Source organism: Phaenicophaeus curvirostris, chromosome 16 (genome assembly GCF_032191515.1).
Source record: "Phaenicophaeus curvirostris isolate KB17595 chromosome 16, BPBGC_Pcur_1.0, whole genome shotgun sequence".
Lineage (NCBI taxonomy): Eukaryota > Metazoa > Chordata > Aves > Cuculiformes > Cuculidae > Phaenicophaeus > Phaenicophaeus curvirostris.
In genome coordinates, this window is record NC_091407.1 from 10,295,502 (window position 1) to 10,310,942 (window position 15,441).

Genomic DNA, 15,441 nt, shown 5'->3' on the forward strand with positions numbered 1-15,441 from the left:
ATATATATATATATAAAATTTGTGAGTGAGTTTAGTGCTTGTGAAACCAAAGGAGCAATAGTGCTGGCAGGAGCCAGGGATGAGGTGGAAAGAAAGGCCAGCAACTTGTGGTCATGAGGCAGCACAGCACCATGTGTGATACCACTTGTACTGCACTCGGGAAAGGAGCTGCCCTGCTCTTCCTGATCTCCAGAGCAGACACCAGCTGTTTGCTGGGCTAAAGTGCTCGGTCCCTCCAGCGGAAAACCTCCACCAGCCTCAGTGTGATACTCATTAAAGCAAAGGTTGCTTGTGCTGGTGCCTGTGCAGTGCAAGTGATGCCAATGGAGCTTCACGCAGTTCCACCTGACACAGTCATACTGATCATCTTCAGAGTGGTTACCTGAGATGTCTCAAGAGGCAACAAGAGGAAGAAGTAACCCATTTAAATTCCCTCCAAGTTAGATATCAGAAGAATCAACTGTCTCCTCCTTCTCCTGCTCTGCAGAGCAATTTCCCTGCTGTCCTCCCACTGCTCTTTGTTTCCAGGGCAAGGCCAGTACCAGGGAGCCCCCTCCCCTCTTCCTTCACTCCGCTGCTCTCCCACTGCCTTATCAACTGTGCTGACACTGGGTCTTCATCCCTCTTCATCTCCCTTTCATGCAATGACACAGGAAGACTTTTTTCCAGTCATTTACACATTTTTGCTATTACAGTCTAAGATTTTCTGGCTGATAATGAAAGAATCATCATGAGGGACATCCCCATCACTTTGCTCAGTTGACCGCCTCTTTCATCTGCTGCGCTTTGGAACACCCAGGGTGCGCTCAAAGACCCAGCTGCACTTTCTCTCCTTCCTCTTTCTGCCACAGCCCCTTCCAGGCAGCCGCTTCCTCTCAGCCCTCTCTCTCGCCCTCTCAGAGTGGAGACGCAGAGCTGTCCCCCGTGCTCTGGAACCAGTGAAACTTCAGATTTTACATCTGAGCTCAGTTTCCAGCCTAGTGATCAGCCACCCATCAGCTATGGGTCCAGACTGAGTGAGACTGCCCAGAGCCCCTGGGGAGGGCAAGGGGCCAGCAGAGCTGTGGGGGCAGGAGAGACGGTCAAGGCAGAAACCGCTCAGGCACAAAGGCAGCAAACATCTGTGTTCCTTCTGATACCCTTGGCCCTGAAGCACAACTCCCTGATGGCAGAAAGAGACTGGTGACCTGGAGAGCACTCACAGAAAGGATGAGGGGGGATCCTGGTGTCCAGGAGCTGCTTGTGAGCAAAGCAGAAGCCAATCCCCCTCCTCATTCTAAGAGCTGAGGGAAGGAAGAGGTGAGGTAGGAAGCAGTGTGGTACCACAGGCTTCAGGGAACCAGTCCTGGCATTGAAGAACTTCCCCAGAGCCCCCTGGGCCAGGGCTGAGAGGCAGGGGCAGAGCAGAGTGTGCAGCACCAGCTGCAGGGCTGCCCTGCTCAGCAGCCGGTGCCCCACAGCCACCCCACAGCACCCACCCCAGCAGCCTGGGGGCCCCATCCCACTCCTGCCTGCTGACCATGACATCAGCTCCTTCCCACTCCAGCACACAAGCCAAAACCAAGATTCTGCTGATGACCTGTTTGGGGGCTGCAGGGCAACAAGAGACTCCTGCTTTCCTGCTTGCAAATGTTTTTGCAGAGCTCCATCTAGGGGGGATGCTGCTGGACAAGGCTGCAGAGCAAGACAGGTACCAGTAAACAAGTAAATGGCTCCTTCCCCTGGCCCGAGGCCTCTAGTCGCACACTTACGATGCTAATTAAAAAGGGAGGGAACAGCCCATAAATTTTACAGTTTATTTGAACTTCAGTTCCAGCTGGTTTTAAAAGAGCTGATGAAGGTAAGTGCATCTGTGCAGATCACTGGTGCATCGCAGACAGAGAGCCAGAGCACTTAATTAAATGTTATTCTAGGAATAAAATCTAGCCCTCGTCAGATGAGACTGAATATTAAAGCATCAATTTCCTGAAGGAGACTGGCTATAATCAGAGTCTCCTGCTATGGCAAAGCAAAAATAATCCCAGCGACTAACACCAACGTTCCCCAGACAATGAAGGGGAAACATACCATGGCTGTGGAGACCCCGGCTCCTGGTGAGGAATCGGGGGCACCAGCAGCTGGGAGCCCAAGTCCTGCAGGGGACGGTGGCTCCAAAAGTGTTCCTCCTCCTGGTGGCCCAGAGCAGCGCCCCGGTGGAGCACAGTACAGCTCCCAGGAGCTCATTTCCAGGCAATCGCATGGTTTTGGGCAGTTCTGAGGCTCCTTATGGACATGGGAAGCCTCTATCTGCCAGCGCTGGAGGAGGTGGGATGAGTTCCTCTGGGGAAATGTGGCACCCCCAGCCTGCAGAAACACTGCTGCTGGGCCATGGCACCCGTAAGCAGCCATCAAGTAATGTGCACACTCCCTCCAATGCATCCACTCTCTGCCCCCATCCAGGTATCCCAAGCTGCTCTCACAGCCTTGCTGGCAGTGCCTGACAGTGGCTCTTCCTCTCTGTTGGATCTCAAGGCACTACTCGCCGCCGTTTCCCCCTCCACGTGTCCCGAGAGCTGACAAGGAGAGCAGCACAGGCTGCCAAAAGCCACCCAGGCACCTCGGGTGCTAGGCGCTGCGCTGAGGAGAGGTCCTGGCACCAGAGCTGCAGCAAAAAACAGCAGCTCAGGTGAATCACGGTGTCTCACTCTAAGGCACCAGTCCCTGGGTGAAAGAATAGCGTTAAACTTCACAAATCCTCTAATATTGCTGTGCCTACAGTTGTGTGCCTTCATGTATGCAGATATTACTTCTCCTTCGCTCAGAGGTCTCTTTCTAATTTAACTCTTCCCCAATATTGCAGAAGTCATACCACGAGCTTCTCCAGAGGAACAGAGCTCCTAGGAAAGGGCATTGCAGCTGAATCTCCACAATCCTGCCCCGTTCCCACATCAGGACAGCAGGGAGATGCCTGGGATGCCTGGATTTGTGCCGCAAGCTGCCCCACCTGTCTCCTTTTGCTGAGCTATCAGCAAGGCACCGCAGCAGCTTTCTGACACCAATTATCTGAGTTAGCAGTACATGAAAGCATAAACAACAGTGTGTCACGCTGGCAGGGGGGCTCAGTGCTGCAGGCATGCCAGGACAGGCTGACACGGCCACGGAGCACCCCAGCTCCTGAGCCACGGGTGCCGTAACCGGGCCCTGCAGCAGACACAGTGCTGGGCAGCAGCAACAGCAAGTTCTCCCCAAAAGCACCCACAGTCTGGGGGGACCATCATGGTGCAGGGATGCCTGCCCTTTCAGGCCACATTCATCCATGACAAGAGTACAAGAGACAGCAGCACGCTAGCACGAGCTAGAAGAGCTCAGTTTAGCCTGATTTTGAAGTGTTATCTTACAGCCAACGCAAACACGACACGTAGCAAGGGAACAGCCCGTGCAAAGCCCACAGGGATATTCCTCCAACAAACAGTCATCCCAGAGAGGAAAGGATCAAACACAGCAAAGCACAGCGCATGCTCCCTTTCCTGGCAGCTCTCGAGAGGTTCCCATCAACCAAAGTCACCCTTGGCGCAAGGGGCCAACTGTCCTCGCAACAACCGCCTCTGAGATTAGCAGCACTCAGCACTGAGCAACTAAAGGAGCCATGGCAAAGCAAACAGGCTCCAGGCACTCCACACGGCTCAGGGGGCTGCGATAGGTTTCACACACACTTATCTGCATTTCACACATTCATTTGCATTTAGCAAACACTCATCTGAACAACTCTGAACTCTTGCTGTCTCATTGTACACAGCTCCTGCACAAATCCCTGAGCCCAGCCCTTCTGGCTCCTCTCAAGGACTCGGACGCTCGCATCGCTGCCTCTCCCGGAGCCCAGGCATCCCTGGAAGAGGTTTCCTGCAGAATCCTGCAGTCTGAGGGCAGCAGACCAATCCCCCTCAGCCAGGGCAGCACCTACCAGCTCTACATCCAGAGAGGGAACCAGCAGGAGAGCCGTGAGGGTTCATACGGAGCAACAGGGGCTCTCCCTGAGGGCACCTCCTCGGCCAGGAGGAGCCAGATTACCTCCTGCCCTCCAGGGACTGATTTCAGACTGTGTCATCATGACCTTCTTGAGCAACATAATTGATAAAAAGGACGATATGAAGTGAGGATTAATTAATTTATTTTCATGGGTTAAACCAAAGGCTGAACCCTGAATTTTCTGTGTGCAACGGTTGCTGTGGACATCGTGCAAGAACCAGCCAGAGGACTCCAAGAATCTGCTTAATAAAGACTCTCTGTCACTCAGGGGCGTGTTTGCCTCACACCACCTTAGAATCAGCTGACATTTATGCCAAAGTCAATTTTTCATGTAATAAGGCAGAGCCATACAGGACATGCTCATCAAAGTGAGGGGCACAACACCTTCCCTGGTGTCCCCAGAGCATTCCCACTGACCCTGCATTCCCCACCAAACCCTCCTGCTCAGACCATCATCACCATCTCAGCCCCAGCCAGCCCAGCATGCGTCCGCTGGCACTGCCAGCCCGGGGCTGACATTGCCCCTCACTTCTCCCATCCCAGCTCTCCAGGAGCCACATGGCAGGCGCTTTGGGAAGTCACATCCAGGAGGAAATGCAGGCAACCTCAAACTCACACTTCACCCCCACCAGTGCCAAGCTCCTACATGGAAAGGCGCTGGCTGTCATCCATCCCCTGCTCTTTGCTCGCATCTGCTCTGCCCCAGGGAGTCTGGAGGCACCTCAGCCTGCCGGAGACAGACAGGGCTGCCTGCCACATACACAACTCTTCTGCTTTCCTGCGGGTGCTGGCACCATCCCCAGGCTCTGGTAGCTGTCACTGGCATCGCTTCTCTAGCAGCTCTGTCTCATTCCTGCTGCGGTGAGCCAGGCTGTCACAGCCCCCAGGGCTGGCTCTGACCAAGGGTGGCACGTGGGCAGGGAAGAACAGCCCCTTGCCATGCCCCCAGCACCCTGCCCATGGTTCCACTGCCAGCCTGACTCTGCTGGTTCCTCTCTCTTCTTGGCTTTCCTGACAGAGGAGTGTCCCCTAGTCCACAGTTTCAGGCACATCATGAGCCATCTCCTCCAGCTGGAGGTTTCCTCCAGCTATGAATGTCCTCCAGCCATGGATGTCCTCCAGCTGTGGATGTTCCCCAGCTGTGGATGTTCCCCAGCATCGCAAGCAGGACCACAGCAGCAGCTCCCATTGTGCCCAGCCCTGCACCAGCAGGGTGCAAGGTGTGAGCAGCAGAGCAGGTCCCTGGCAGGGCTGTGCCCTCCGCTGCACCTGCAGTGAGTGAGCCAGGGCACGCAGGTCACAGCTGGACCCAGTGCCCACTGCTTTTCAGTCTCTCCATCTCTGTGACACTTGTCAGCCCCCCAGCATGTCTGGGACATGCACATGTGCCCAGTGGGAGCCACAGTTCAGGAAGGGCCGGTGGGAGCAGAGCCCGCTGCCAGCACTTCAGCTGCGCTTCCCGAGTGCAGCGTCAGTGGACTCTGCAGAGATCACCCCCAGAAAATGCACAAGAGGCTCCAGAGCCTGGACTGATGCTCATTTGCCATTGAACTAGGACTAACTGCAGATTCCTTACCGGGAAACATAGTGCCAAAAATACAACCAGTCAAACCAGTGTTCCCTGGGGAAGAGATGAGTGCACCTCTTTCTGCCATGCTCAAGCCATGACAGAAGCAACCAGACTTCTTAAGAAACCATTGCCAGGAACTGTTCACAGACCCAGTTTTCCCTGGTGCCAGCACCCAGATGTATCCTGTGAGAGTTAGCAAGACAAGGATATTGCTGAAGAGGAAGAGAGGCTGAGAAAAATCACCTTCCAGTTCCAGCAGAAGCTCCCAGGAAGACAAGCGTGGCTGTGAAGTCGCAGCCTGAGCAGCTGCTCCGGAGCAGGGCACAGCAGCACGGGGTGCAGAGCTGGCACCCTGGCCCGGGAGCTGCAGGGACAGCGAGGGACAGGCTGCAGGACTTCTGGAAGTTCCCACTATTGCAGAGTTGATTCTTCTGGTTGCAGGACCACATGAGTGTCCCCTAGCCCCACTCTCCTTGTGTGTTTAACTCTGTCCTTGGAAGCCACTATATTCCTGCTCTGTTGAAATAACCAGAGGGTTCAGGCATGAGAAAATGAAGCGAGGCTGGTTTCTGCCTCCTCAGGGCAAGCTGATCTCCACCAGCCCACAGCCAGCACTGTGAGACATCCCATCCTCCCCAGTCTTTCACCAGGTTGCCACCGGCAAGGCGTGCTACAAGTTAAACACACCGAGCTCATCTTCCACTGGATGGTGGCAGCTTTGAGGGAATTCAGGTCTTCAGCCAAAGGGAGATGGATATGACCTTCTGGAGCATAATTGTAACAATCCTGCCATTTTTATTCCCTAGTAGTTGAAATATTTCAAAAACTAAATGACCCAAGGTCATTAAACTTTGCAAAGAGATTGCTGCAGATGTCTCCAGACATCTATCATGAACTGCGTCATCACGACTGCCTGTGCCAAGAGGAGAGCGCAGACTGGCAAACAGTAAATTGTCCTGGTTTATATCCCTTTGGAATTTTTGCTGAGCTTTCTAATTTTTCATATTCAATTTGATGACCACATTAATTAAAATTACAGTTGAATAAGAGGTGCCTTTATCCTCTTATCACCCTATCTGATGTGAAGGATGAGCCTAACTGCTGAAAAAATGGCACACGGATACCTGTGTAACACAGGCTTAACCCGATCTCTGATTTAAGGCAGGTCACTGGTTGGGGGGATGCTTCTCCCCGTCTGTAAGATTTGAAAGAGAATGCCAAAAGTTCCCCTACTTTCACTTTCTGTGCTCCCAGCTGCCCAAGCCGTGGCTGTACAGACACGCAGAAATGGGGGGTTGGGTCCCCGTTGCGCAGGATTAGTGCAGCACATCCAGGGCAAGGAGAGAGCATCCACTCCTTGGGAGGACCCTGGAGATGCAGTGGCTCCAGCTGCTCTGCTGCTCATTTTACAAGTGTGGCACAAACTTTTATCACCAGATCAGGTTGGTTTTCCTTGCTTTTCTTTTTATTTTGTTTCAGTGGGGTAGAGGTTAAAAAAAAACACAGCCAATATGATCAGGGTGTGCACGGTGAGCAGCCCAGAACACTGTGAAATCACATTAAAGATTTGATCAGTCAATATCAGCTGCTGAGCCATAATAGCTTCTGTGATTCTCCTAACAGGATTTTAATTTTATGTTTATTATTTGGGGACCAGCAAAGCACGGAACTGCCTGCATGGTGGCGTGGGGCCCCTCTCCCCCTGCTGTCTGGGAGGCTCAGAAAACTCAGGCGCAGAGCAAGCTGACTTTCAGTAGTTTTAATTTTTGCTTGCATTCCCCAGGCTTGGCAGGAGAGAGTGAACTTAATTAAAATCAATGGAGAAAAAGAATGGGATAAATCACAATATGAATATTCTCAGTGTCTGTATGCAAGCGCAGCACGCAGCTCCTGCTGGCGTTCAAACCTGCTCTTCAGAGCATTGCAGCTCCACTTTGGAAGCTGCTCCCTCCCTCCTTTGCTCGCTCTTTGCCAGGATGGGAGACAGTTGGAAGCAAGACAGGAACAGGCTTCCGCAGGGTCTGTCTTGGGCAAACCGCGCGCTTCCTGGACAACCCCCACACACCCCCTGCCCTACAGACCCAGCTCTGGCACCAAGGCAGCCTCACGAGCCATCTTCCCTTTTGCCCTGGTTTTGGCATTTCCTGGGGATGAAGGGGAGTTCCAGAATCATTGAATGATAGAATCATAGAATAACCAGGTTGGAAGAGACCCACCGGATCATTGAGTCCAACCATTCCTATCAAACACTAAACCATGCCCCTCAGCATCTCATCCATTCGTCCCTTAAACACCTCCAGGGAAGGTGACTCAACCACCTCCCTGGGTAGCCTGTTCCAGTGCCCAATGACCCTTTCCGTGAAAATTTTTTTCCTAATGTCCAGCCTAAACCTCCCCTGGTGGAGCTTGAGGCCATTCCCTCTTGTCCTGTCCCCTGTCACTTGGGATAAGAGCCCAGCTCCCTCTTCTCCACAACCTCCTTTCAGGTAGTTGTAGAGAGCAATGAGGTCTCCCCTCAGCATCCTCTTCTCCAGGCTAAACACCCCCAGAAGAGCAACACACAGCATCGTCCTTAACCCACCTGCAACCCAGCTGCCAGAGCCTCCCCAGGGACACAAAGGGCAGGGCAGGAACGGGGCTGCTCCCCAAGGCGGGTCAGCGTGGAGACCCAACGCAGACCAACAACCCTCACAGGCCAGAAAATGGGAGCGAAAGAAAAGGGGAGCAGAGCAGCAGGAGGAGGGAAGCTGCCAGACCCAGCGCTCCGCTCGTCCCCATGAGGGCTGTTTCAGGGTAATCGCCAACCACTTTTCAGAAGCAAGTGACAGCTTCTGAGAGTCACCTGCCAGAAATGTTGCTGGATATTAAAGCTTTTACCACATCTGTCAGAACCAAATCACCACTTCTAGCACGCCAAGCTCTCCAGTACGACACTGCAGCGCCACGAGCACTTCACTCAGGACTTGCTGGGCTCCACAGCACCCTCGCAGCCCCTGGGGCCAGCACGGCACCAGGCTGCAGTGCAGTGAGCGGCACCGGATCCTGTGCCCAGAGGTGCGAGGTGTAGCACATAACTGACTAAAAGCCCCTGCAAACAACAGATGCTGCAGCACCACCCTGCAGGCTCCTTCAATTGTTACAAGCATCAAATGGAGCCCCAAAGTAGACGGGAGACCTGATGGCAACCTGAGCCCTGGCAGGGTTGGTGGAGTCTCCGTGGCAGCTGCAGAGCAGCGGGCAGAGAGCCCTCGGCTCGGCAGGGACTTGTCCTCCTTGCCAGCCTCTGCAAAGCTTCCGCTGTCCCAGCCCGGCACCGTGCCGGGCTCAGTCCTCCCACCGCGTTGAGCTGCCACCGTACCCATCGTGCATGAGCTGCGGGGCTTCCTCTCTCCTCGCAGCCAGGGGTTCAGCCGTGATAAAAAAAAAAATCATTATTCTATTGTTTAGCACCGCATGCCAATCCCTTCCAGATGAATTAATTTCTTAATCACACTTTTAATGGGGGAGGCTGTTAGAGCCCATGCGGGAGTGGTTAATATTAGTGCTATTTAACTGTCGAAAGCTTTTGATATCGTAAACCAGGCTTACTGTCGAACAATAAAACTCACAGTTTAATTGGTGGGTAACAGCCCCCTAGGCGCTCATAATTATGACGCTGACAGCGGCAGCGCCATGGGCTGGACCAGGGTGGCCAGCAGCTTTGTGCAGCCTGCAACGAGTCTGCCACGTCCTCCTCCTGGCACCCCCTGGCACCTCCTGGCATCCCTCGGAACGACCGCGGGGCCCCGGGATCACTTCCCACAGTGGGCAGGCACCAGTGGGCATACAGCGCAAGTGCTCGGCATGTATCAGGGCTGCTCGTGACTGCATTTTCCATCCAGTAAATCTTTCACAGTTTGATGCTGGGGAAATGGGAGCATTAAATATCCCCTTGCTGTAATTCAGCATGCAGCAAGAGATACAGATTTAAATATTTAGTAGCACATAACTGACTAAAAGCCTCAGCAACATTTTTAAAAATCACTTCTTAATAAAACTGGACTGAAATACACCCCACAGTTAGGATTTATGGCTGGTAATTGGTGTTCTTGTGATAAATAGGAGTGAATATATATTTATGAACAACAAATATTAATGAAGAAATAATACGGTAGCCCAACTTCAGGCTGTGCAGCTGGCTGGTACTGTGCGGTGTTCCCCGAGGAACGCTGGCATGAAGCAAACACAAAGGCCAGATCAAGAGTGCTGTTTGACTGCAAACTCCAGCAGACTGGGAGCGCGGCCCCGGAGACAGAGGCCACCTCCAGCGGTGCCCAGATTCAAGGAGCGCCTCCGCACGCAGCCATGTGGCACTCGCACCTGGTGTGAACTCTGCTCCCTTGCCTACACATCACACACATTGCATGTTGAAGTCACAGCTTGCAAACGCCCCAGTGCTATTGATTTTTATTGCAGGAGAGCCATTAATTTGCATGTTGTTCCCCTGTGATTAAAAACCTGGAGGCAAAGCCCATGGTAACTGTTCCTCCTCTTCTGTGCCATGGCAGAAGGAGATTTATCTCCAGGTGATGATCTTGATTGTGACTTAGGCACAGCACAAGCAGGAGCAGTTTTTAATGCCAGCTGCCTCCTGTACCAGAATCTCGAATCAACATGTGAGCCAGACAGAGGAATCCCAGAGATGGGAGAACACCATCCACCAGCCCCTGGGTCCTCCCCTCAGCACCACACTGCTCCAAGCCAGGGTGAAGCTCTGCCCAAACCCACAATGGGCAGGGAGGCAGAAGGAAGCCTGGCTGGCATTTGCAATGTGCTGGGCACCGCTGACACACCTGCTGGCACCAGGCAGAGTGAGCCATCAGCCTTCCCAAGGCCCACAGAGGGTCCCACAGGCAAGGTGGGCAGAAACACAGCACTGATGCCCCGGGAGCAGCATCAGGGAATACAGCACGCTCAGCCTTCACACCCACTGCCGCAGCTGCCCTCAGCAGAGGCTGGCACTCTGCACCATGCACCGAGAGCCATGCTGCTTGTGAAAGCCACAGCAGCCAAAGGAAACATTTCTAGCATTAAATAAAAGAGACATTTTTATTCTGCAATAGAAGCTCTGTGATCCTGGAACACAATTTGCATAAACAGGCAATTTGGCTATAAACAATTTCAACATTAACTGGTATTTACATATAGAACAACTCACTCAAAATACAATTAAAGGCCTTGATGGATTGGAAAATGTCAAAACATTTAAAAGGCTTCAACACACGTGTTTGATTTACATCTCCTTGGTCAGATATAAAATGGGAGTTTGTTTACATTTTCCTCGCCAGAGCCCAGAGCACATGGAGATTCTGGCTCCCAGTGTCAGCACCTGCGGGGAATGATCTACCAGCTACTCCTCTACCTAGGGAATCATCTACGTGTTCTCTAAGAACAAGTTTAAAACAAGGCAGCTCCAGCTTGTATCCCCAAGCTCACCTCGCAGCTGTCCCCGCTCAGAACCCTCAAACAGTACCCAGTACTCAAATCTGCAGGGCGAATGGTTTTCATACTGCCCAGAAAGCAGAGACTGGGAGGATGCCTAAGGTATTCCAGCAGAAGACAAGACCTGGATCTCATCCTGGTCTGCCTGAAACAGAAGCACCCCAAATCAGCAGCTGCCTTTACCAGCTTGGGCCATGACTTATGCCTGTACAGAGAAGGCACGTGATGCCTCAGCACTGACCGAAATGAACCCCAAAACCATTCTCTCCTCACTCCCAACCTGGTCCCCTGCTCACAAGGTCTTTGCCGCTCCCCACCACAAAGCTGAGTGCCCTGCACAAAGTGGAGGTGTTTCAGTTACAGAAGAAAGCCCACCTCACCCCACACAAGCTGCTGCTGCATGCAGGGCACGGGCTGGAGGTGGGACACAGGCACCCAGCCGATGAGGGGATGCTCTGCCAGGTCGAGGGACGAAGGGAGGGGGCCTGGTGGCACCACCTGCCCAGCAACAGAGCTTGCCAGGCAGGAGCTTCACAGCACACAAGGGCTGAGGGAGGTGGTGGGAACCAGGCTGTGCGCTCTGGCTCCATTTCACACCACCTGTCTGTCTGTCCAGAACCAGCACATGAGGCCACCAAGCCAGGAGCAAGGCTTCCTGTGAATCTCACTCGACACTCGTTATTTTTGCCCCCAGGTTCTCTGCTTCTGAGCGCGCACTGCGGCATTCTGCCAGTGGAAGGGATGTCTGAGCCCGAGCTCCCCACACCCACCTAACCAGGCTCACCTACCGCTGAAAAAATAAGCGAGAATGCTTGTCCTCTCTGTCCATTCCCAGAACATTTTGAAAGCTGCTCACAGCTGTATTTCTTGTTTTCAAGGTCAGATTCCTTAGAGGCTACAGGCTGAACAATTCCACATACGTCCTAAAAATACAGAGATTTATTTATAAACTGCCTATTATATTTTAAAGGGCAGGCACTCCACATTTTACTTTTTATTACCCCTTATCTTCCATCTCTCCGTGTGTTTATCCTCCGCTACATCAAGGTGTGTACCCGCAGCGCTCCGTTGCTGTATGGCTGACACGGCGGAACACTGGGAGCTCAGTCAAGTGCAGCCTTTGTAATCTGTCAGGGAGCTCACGGAGCAGAGCCGCGTGTTTTCCAAAATACCACTGAGCATATAAAGCACAGCAAAAACCCATAAGTGATCATTGACCACGGAGCCCAAAGGAGGTAAAGACAGAGAGCTATGCTCATGAAAACCACAAAATTAGCCTGGGAATGCAGTGCCCAAGCACCTCCAGAGGTTCTGCTGCTGGTAGAACAGCGCCCTTGGCATGGGGAGCTCCTTCAGCCTATAGGGAGCAGTTTGCCTCCTAGTGCGCTTCTGCGCTTCCCTCCAGGCTGCAGCGACAACCTCTGTGGGCAGAGATGCCCACTGCTCACCCCAGCTGACCCCAACTCACACGGCTTTGCTCAGCAGGCAGCGAGCAGCTCCAGGACATGGCTGGAGAGGGGAAAGGTGTTCTCAGGGAGCCTGTGCGGAGGCACCCACTCTGCTTCCCATCGCTCCCGCCCAGGCAATGCCGCAGCACCAGCCCGTCCCAGGGCTGCGCATGCCCCACCACCCCAGCACTCAGCCCCACCACTGGCATGGGGCAGGCGGCACACAAAGCGCTCATTTACTCCACCAAGGTCATCAGCACTGTATGAATTGGGCTCGCAGCAGTTCTCTCATTAGTCACTACGGAACATCCATTAGCTCCTGGCACAGCCCTCCCAAAGCGAACCCTCAGCCCAAGCCTCCTTCCCAGGCCATGGTGGAGCCGCTCATTGGAGCTGCTGCTGCTGCCCAGCAAGTTACAAGCTGCAATTCATTACAGCACAGCATACGGATGCTCTCCTTTTCCATTTGTCTGCATTAAATAATTATTTAAGCTATATTAGGTATTTATCAAGCAAACTGTCAGCATCTGAAGTTTCCTTATTGTAGCTGGAGATTTAGAGCCGTGATTTGTATGCATCCCGGTCCTTGCACAGGAAGGGCTTTCTGCAGGCTGGAATTATGATACGGACACGATGGTTTATGAGATACTAGAACTTAACCTGAAAATTTTGGGAGGAAGGAGAAAGGAGGCGAGGGAAGCAGTCTCAACAGCTGTCCGGCATAGTGGGAGGCTCCCAGCTGAGCTGCTGGGAACACTGGGGCAGCAGCAGGCAAACCAGCACGACAGCCACTCCAGGCTAAGGGCACTGAACATGATTCTGCAGGGCTCCTCCACTCCTCCCGTGCCGTCCCTGACTCAGGGCTGAAGGAGTCACCCCGACACTGGCCCCAGTCCTCCTGTCCCCCATCTCTCCTGGTATCTCAGAGGCCTCCACTGGGGAGGTGCAGAGTCAACTCAAAGCTCACTGCAAGCCAAGCGTTTCCTTCATGGGTCCTGCCCACAGCCACAACCTGTGAGGCAGGAGCAGGGTCCAGGGTCATCAAATCTTCCAAGGCAGAGACAGTGCAGACACCACCAGGGTTCACCACCCTCTGATCACCCCAGTGTTGCTGTAAGGTGATCCAGCACTCATGACATGGGAACCAAAGTGGGGAGGGAGGCTGTGTGCAGGGGCTGCCCGAGAGCTTCCAAAGCCCCAGAAAGGGCAGTGAAGAGGCCTGGGCTGGGAGGAATGCTGCAACTGCTCCACTTCCACAGCCCCAGCTTCAGCATTTCTCTCCCTTCCCAAGTCTAAGTCACACAACAGGAATCCTGTGCACTGGAGGCCACATCCTTCCATCTCCCAGATGTCTCAGGCTGCTCCTTCCCTTTCCCTCCCTCCCCATCTCTCCTCTGCTGAGTAGTAGGTGCCTTCCTTCACATCTTGTCCAAGCTGGACATCCACATGGGGGAACTGAGGAGATGCTGTTTAAAGAAGACATCAGCTCTTGGCAGCCTGGATATCCGAGGGATTTGGCAGCTCCCGACCTGGGCAGCAACCGCAGCAACCCCAGCCGTGCTCCAGCCATCACCATAACTACAGCCTATGTCAGCCTCTCACTGCAGGTCTTTCAACACATTCATTTAAAAGGTCTCAGTTTGGCTGATTGCACCTAATTTGTCCTGAGCGCCTGTCAGGAGCTGTGGCAGAGCTGCAGCCCTGGCAGCCTCCTCGCACTTCACCAGACGGCGTCCTTGGCAGTTGCTCATCAGCTGAAGAGGCTCCACACACAGGGTGCACACCAGGCGAGCCCCAGGAGATGGCACAGTGCTCCTTCCCATCCGTAGCCGAAGCTTTGGGCTGTATGCAAGGAGCTCTGGGAAGCACCTCAGTGCCCTGAGGAGGCCTGGCACAGGCTGTGGAGTCGGTTCTTCTGAAGGAATCACCAGCAGATGGTTGTTCTGGGATCAGAGAAGGATGGGAAGCCTAGAGGAGGGGGCTCGAGTGGGTGAGGACGGCGGGTCCCAGCAGTGCCACCACTCCCTGGTGGGAAGGGAAGGGTGCAGGGTGCAGCAGAGCCCAGGCAGAAGAAGACTTGGTGCTTTGGATGCACCCCAAAGCCTAGCATCAGCTCTGGGACAGGTCCCCAGATGCCAGATCCCTTGAGATGCCAGCTGCCCCCGTGCTGCAGGTGCAGTTGGCCCACTTTGCTCTGTGGGTTTCATCTGCTTTGTGTGCTGAAGCCCCGCAGGCACAAAAGCCACACATCATCCACCAATGGCTTCAACCCATGAGAAGGCAGGAGCTGCAAAGACTGAGGGACAAGTTCCCTCTGACACACAGAGCTCACAGCACAGCCGCCAGCACTCGGTATGCTTGGACGGGGACCACATTGTGGGATAACTAGTACCAAGATGGAAACCTCTACCATCTCCAGTTCCTACAAGAAAGCGCATATGCCATTTTTTCCTTTATAGATTCTTGACGCTTAACCTACTCAATGCTTTTTATTTGCATTGATCACATTTTATACTATGATTAAATTTGTGTGGAAGAGAACCAATTAGTTTTGTTTTACACTTATTGAATCCACTTTATGGTCAGACAAATTAACTCTCAGCACTTAGTTTGATTTATCCAACACCATAAAGCTTGACAATCTGTACTCTCAGATAACCAGTTTTAAAAGAATTATCTTTATTGTTATTTTTCCTGATTGGGAGAAACTGTTAAACCTGGAGGCAGGTATGGAGAGGAAGCAAACGCTGTCAGCAGACTGGCCTGGTCTGGAGATTCCAAACCCAAACACGCCTGCTTGCCCCCCCGACAAAGCCTCTGTTGAGAGGCACCACTGTGCACTGCACAGCCACTGCTCTTGGCAGAGCATAAGCACAAGCACAGTGACTGCTTTTAGTGAGTGAGGGCTTCCAAAGGCAGGGAATTGTGTGTAGGCAA

General features: G+C 53.2%; 1 long non-coding RNA gene across 1 annotated transcript in view; it reads right to left on the reverse strand.

Moving 5' to 3' along the window:
* LOC138727826 (uncharacterized) overlaps positions 1–15,441 on the reverse strand; it is a 152,205-nt gene that overhangs the window by 86,031 nt on the left and 50,733 nt on the right. The gene's annotated exons all lie outside the window — the stretch shown is intronic.